This window comes from Pinus tabuliformis, chromosome 5_2 (genome assembly GCF_031772625.1).
Source record: "Pinus tabuliformis cultivar Carrire ecotype Pingquan chromosome 5_2, CPIR1, whole genome shotgun sequence".
Taxonomy (NCBI): domain Eukaryota; kingdom Viridiplantae; phylum Streptophyta; class Pinopsida; order Pinales; family Pinaceae; genus Pinus; species Pinus tabuliformis.
This window is the reverse complement of record NC_142306.1, coordinates 386,503,507-386,509,856: the sequence shown is the minus strand read 5'-3', so window position 1 is coordinate 386,509,856 and position 6,350 is coordinate 386,503,507. Positions and strand designations below refer to the sequence as shown.

At 31.9% G+C, this 6,350-nt stretch overlaps 1 pseudogene; it reads right to left on the bottom strand.

Moving 5' to 3' along the window:
* Nucleotides 1-818: 818 nt before the first annotated feature.
* The window catches only part of LOC149159118 (WUSCHEL-related homeobox 12-like), a 32,569-nt pseudogene continuing 27,037 nt past the window's right edge, over nucleotides 819-6,350 (bottom strand).

Genomic DNA, 6,350 nt, shown 5'->3' with positions numbered 1-6,350 from the left:
AAAATCACGGTCAACCATAACTTGACCACATTTAATTATAGTCAACCAAGGTCAGCCATGTGCAAAATGGTCAAACCATGGTCAACTATTGTCAATATGGCAACTATAGCCAACCATAAGCAAATCATCATCAACCATTTTCTTCCACATTTAACATGATGAACCATGGTCAACTGTGGTCAACCACAATCAACCATATGCAACATGGTCAGCCATAATCAATTATAATCTATTATAAACAACTTTAGTTTAATATAGATTGCCATGGTCACCCATAATTAACTATTTGTTGACTATAATCTATCACTATTAACCATAACTTTACTATATTCAAAAGTAGTAAACCAAAATCAACTCTAATCTAACGCAAACATATTAATAACACAAACATATAAAATTTCATTTTCTTTCTTTCATAATCAAATTATCACCCTTAATTAAAAAACACAGCCACTTTATTCATATGATTTAGTTAATAATAATATAATATAATATTCTATACTATCCCTTACTGATTTTACTTCAAAGTTCAAAAAAGTTTCCAAGGAATTTAAAGCATGTGGAAGGTGGATAATTTAAACTTATGCGACTGAAGTGTTTCCTCTGCTTGTAACCATTCATAGAAACTGATCGTTCAAAGTGCATAGAAACTAGCACGTGAGCGACCCAGTTTTGGGCCCCGTGATCCTCAGGAATTCCATAGAAACAAAAGTGATTTAAACTACTTCGGTACAGTGCAACATGCCTTTTCTTTTGTACTATGGAATATAAAATATCAAGTTATAAATAAATAAAATATAGCCCCGATATATCAAATCTCAAGTTTGGAAGGTAATGGTAACATAGAATTTTGATGCCAAAGCAACCGTGTTCAACAAGAAGCTGAATTTTGCTGCAAAAACAGTAATCTTCAACAAGAAGCTGAACAAAGGAAGCAGCAGATCCACCAGTGATAAAATAGCCTTCATAGCTGCAAAATTAGAATAAAAACGTACCCATAAGGCCACTCAGATCAGAGCAATAAACTTCTATATTTATTTAATTTTTTGAGACTTAATTATACTAAGACTGATTCCATATAAATGAACATAAGGAATATGTATAGCATACCAAGAAATATTTAGCTCCATGCTGCAGGCCTTCCAAGGTGAATCCCCATTCATTCACTAGCACCGACTCGCCAGAGGAATGGAATAAAAGTGCATCATCTCCGAAGAAAGCCCTGAAGTTCAGGGGCTCCTTGGGGACTTCCATTGGAATGTCATTGATGAATACAGTTATTGATCGGTTACCGTTAGTCATGGAGTCCTCCTGCATACCTCCTGCAGACCGAGCTTAATATTAGACATGGACATGAAAACAATGTACTCACAACAAAGCACAAATATATGCATTTGAATAAGGGTATATGATACGTTGGCAGCTTGAAATTAAGACATGGTAACAACACTATTCCACTAGTATCAATGCCTATGTACCTTCATTCAAAATTCCGCTGCTTCCTGTTGTTCCCGCCCCTCCAAATGCTTGCATGTTACTGCATTGAGTACTGCTCATTTGTTGGTTCACGTGCGTCTCGTAATGGTTCCCGGGCAATGAAGATACTGGCACAGTAGAAGACGAGGGGGGTTGATTTCCAACCGTTATATGTTTAGACTTAACTGATGTTGACGTTGATGTTGTTGATGTTGATGCCGTTGGAGATGTGGTCTTTGCAACCTTGGGCAAGGTTCAGACATTTGCGCAATCTTGGACATGTCGCTTTCGCTTTACTCTGGACTTTTTATTCTGGAACCAGTAGAATACATTTACATCACCAACTTGCCCGAATTCTTCGAGCCGAGCTCTGATCCTTTTTATTTCTTCTCTGGGAGGGTTCACCATGCCAGAATTGAATGTATCTTCCAGGATCTGGATCTGCTCTGGTTTTGGATGCCATCTTGACTTTGTTTTGGACATGTTCGTTTCCTTCTCCTGCAAACAATTACTTGACAATGCACCTGCTGCATGGAAAAAATATTTATGAAAACTAATGTCAAATCTCTATCAAAACTAATGGTATATGACTGTCTGAAATTCTATCAAAACTTAATCTTCACTGTACTTGTGGATTTTAATTAACATGGCGCAATAATTTAAAACTCTTGGAAAAAATTAGTTAGAGTAAGATTATTGTTACCCGTTTTTAGCCCAAAATATACCCTTAAAAATGAATAAAACTTTAAAGCAAAAAAACCATATTCATATACTCAAAAAGAATTAGAATAATATTTATCAAAATATTATAATTTAACGAATGACTAACTGCTATTTGCTATTGCAATATCTATAGATACCGAACCATTACAACAACATTGATCAAACTATTATATCATTCCCCAACCTTAACATTATCCTATTACAGTCTGATTAATCAAACTAGCTGCGATCCCTATGGCACTATCTATATTAATCTGATGACCGAGAAAGTACTATATTTGTTTACGCAAAAGTACTATATGTAAACATGATGACCGAGAAAGTACCATATTTGTTTACGCAAAAGTAAACATGACAGAGACAGTATTATTTCTTAAATTTTATGAAATAGTAATATATCTTAAATTTTATATTTCGAGGAATGAAATAGTATAGTTCTGAAATAGTATACTTCTGGGAATGAAATGGTATTATATCTTAAATTTTATGTTTCTGTGATGTGATTTGATTTATGATATAAGGTTTAGATTTATTTTTTTAAATCACATAGAGAACAAAAGATAGACGCTTTTCAATCTAGATCTATATTCATCATTATATCTACACGGCATCTGAACGAGCTTGATTTAGTTTGGACGTGCAAGAGAAAAATATTACCGACCTAGCTCTCCAAGATGTGTGAATAGATCACTATCCCCATTCTCAATTTATAAAGCACCATGATCAAGAAAATAGAGAAATGGGATGAGTACAACTGAATAGCTGCAAGCTCACGGTGGAATGATTTCATGGTGCAGTTACATAAGGGCATTGAATGGTTGGTTGAACGCCAATGGTTTGAAGGTCAAATGACAATATGCCCGTCTGTGACCTAAGAGTAACAGAACATTGAATGGTTGAGTGCAAATGGTTTGAATGTCAAATGAAAATATGGTCGCCTCTAACCTAGGACCCAAAGGGCATGAATGGTTGAACACAAATGGTTTCAAAGTCAAATAACAATGTGGCTGTCTATAACCTAGGATCCAGATGGCATTGAATGGTTGAACACAAATTGTTTGAAAGTCAAATAACAATATGGCAGCCTATAACAAGGGTCCAGAATACTCTCTTGCGGAACAGAGGGTGTCTATGGAATATTAGAGACGCCTTTTAACTTGCCATAGTGAATATTTAATGTATAACCGTGATATCATTGTCACACTATATACTCATATTCGGGTGCAATCTCATCATCTGTTTTTTCAATTTTCCAAGGCTAGAATTGGTTGGTTAAAAAATATATGATTATGAGTTTTTGGTATTCAACTTTTATTTATTCAGATGTATTTTCACATGTATTTAAAGATAGTGAATATTTTGAAATTTTTTTAGAATAATTAAAGTTTATAAATTGGAAATTAAAAATTTACTATTTTTATTTATTTTTTATTAAATTGAAATAAAATTAACTATAAAAAAAAAAAATCAAATAATTAAATTTTATTAAATTTAAAGCAAAATACAAGTTAAAAATTCAAATAATTAAACTATAAAATATTTATAGTTACAAAATCTACACCCAATATACACAAAATATATATATATATATATATATATATATATATATATATATATATATAGAATATATAAAACAAAACATAAAATAATTATACTACACTTTATATTTATATATGTAATACTTTTTAATGCGGTCGTCATCTTACACTCTCATTCCATGGTCAAACTGCATAGACTTCAGATTATTGGCATAGTAAAAAGTTTTTTACAGCTACTAAATAAATTTTTTGGAGAAAGTATTTTTATTTCACAACAAATTATATTGTTATTTTGCTATTGAAGATGCAGCATAAATTTTAATATTGATTAAGGTAAGTATAAAATTCAAAAAACATATAAATATAATATTTAAAAATAATCTAAATATAATACTTACCAATGAGGGACATAATTTTTTTTTATTTTTTTTAATTACTATCTCATATTTTTGGAAATTGGGCTTCCTTTTGGTTACGATTGATAAAAGGAAAGAATATAATCTTTTATTTAAAATTTATAAATCATGGGTTAACTTTCGTGTTGTTTTATTTCGTGTTATATTATAAAGATAATTCTATGAGAAGTTGAAGACAGTGTTAGTTATCAAAGTAATATTAATAAAGTAAAGAGAGGTGTAGTTTGTGATGAAGTACATTTCAAGTTAGGTTAGTTGTTTTGTACAAATTTTGTTATTTGACTTTAACTCTAAAGTTATTTACCTATTTTTTCTAATTTTGGGTAGAGTGGGCGTATAAAATGTGTTGTATCATAGTTTATTATAAATGAGAAAATACAAATAAAATAATTATAGTAAATAGAGATTGAATTTGGAAAGTTATTTTTTATTTTAAGTTGAAGAGTATATATATATATATATATATATAAAGAAAATTATAGGTCTGATAGACCAATTTGGTCTCAGTGGACGTTAACCACCACCACCACCACCATCATCATATAATTGAGAAGAGTAAATTAAATAAATATTTTAAAATAGATTTATTTTAAATATTCCTTTTTACCATGTTAAAAACTAATAAATAAAAATCATTAATGGTCAATAAATAAATAAATAAATAATCATTAATGCCAAACTGTATTTTTTTTTATTTATGAATGTTTAATGTATTCAAAATAACAATGCGAAGATTTTGGTGGGATGTAATAATGAAACTTTTTTGCTACACTCATATTAGAGAGGATTTGTTTTGTGTATCTATATGATAATTGAGCATTATGGTGATTCTATACTCTTGTGAATTGTGGGCCACCCATATATTCGAGATGCACTGGAAACAAATTGAGAAAATTCAGAAGCTTTTAATTACAAATAAATTCAAAATTAAAAGTGCAGTTCCTTATGATATCTTGTTAAGTGAAACAGGGGTTGCTCTTATTGAAGCTATTTCTATGGTGCGAGTCATAAGGTATTTAAAAAAAAATGAGGAAATGGAAGAAGCAATTGCTATGGTGCCAGTCATAAGGTATTTGAAAAAATTGACCAAACGTAAGAGGGAAGATGGCCTAAGGTTGTGTTTAGTGACATATTGTGGAAAAGAAAGAAGACTTGGATGTTGAAAAATAACAAATGGTTTAGTAAATGGGATATTTGTTTGAGCATGTGTCCCACAATTAGTAAAGAGATGAAGACTTTTGTTATGGATGAGTTCCACAAATGTACATGGGAGAATGAGCTAGGGAGAAAGAAGAAGTACTATATTGAAGAGTTTAATCCCACTTATAATAATCCACAAAAAACGTACATAGGGGTCAATACTTCTTTGAGATGCAATGTTCTTAAATGGTTCAATTAAGGACTCATTCTCATCAACTCCGTTGTGAAAGAGGGCATTGGAAAATGCCAAAAGAAGTGTGGAATGAAAGAGTATGTATTTTTAGCCCCACGAGGGTAGGCGAGTTGGTAATCACAATGCGGTGAAGCTCGTTAGAAAGGCGGCCTCCATACTGAAGGTCACAAGTTCAAATCCCCCGGACTAGCCCGGAGCTATGGAGAGGGGCGGGTGTAGTTCCCAGGGGTTATAATGGTAGCGGTCAGAATCGAACCCATGTTACGCGAGTTGCGAGGCTACTCCAGTTGTCGATTCCTCTGTAATAAAAAAAAAGAGTGTATTTTTTCTCTTTTAGAAAAGTGGAAACAGAAAGACATCAAAGAAAGTTATGAAAATATTCTAGCAGCTAGCTCTTCGGGTAATTTATTCAAGAAGGGGTTTGTTGAGAAGCTCGGAGCATTTATTGTGAGACCTCACAGGAAAAGGGCCGAATACAAGAAACAAATGGAGAAGGAATCTGTCCCATATTCATATCCATAGGAATATGGATATCAAAGTCATGCTAATTATCATATCAACAAGGATAAAAAATGCACTTAACACATGAATTCAATTGGTAATTCAAGAAGATAAGGTGTTGAAAGTTATCTTGGAAGGTTACGATGAGTGAAACTTAAATAATGGATATGCAAATATTGTGATAGGATTCCCTAGGCATAAGATTGTAATAGAATTTATGTTGTGGAAAGATACACCATATCAAAAAATATGTGAGATTCGACAAAAATAAAGGTAAATTTAGCATTTATATACCCCAAAAAA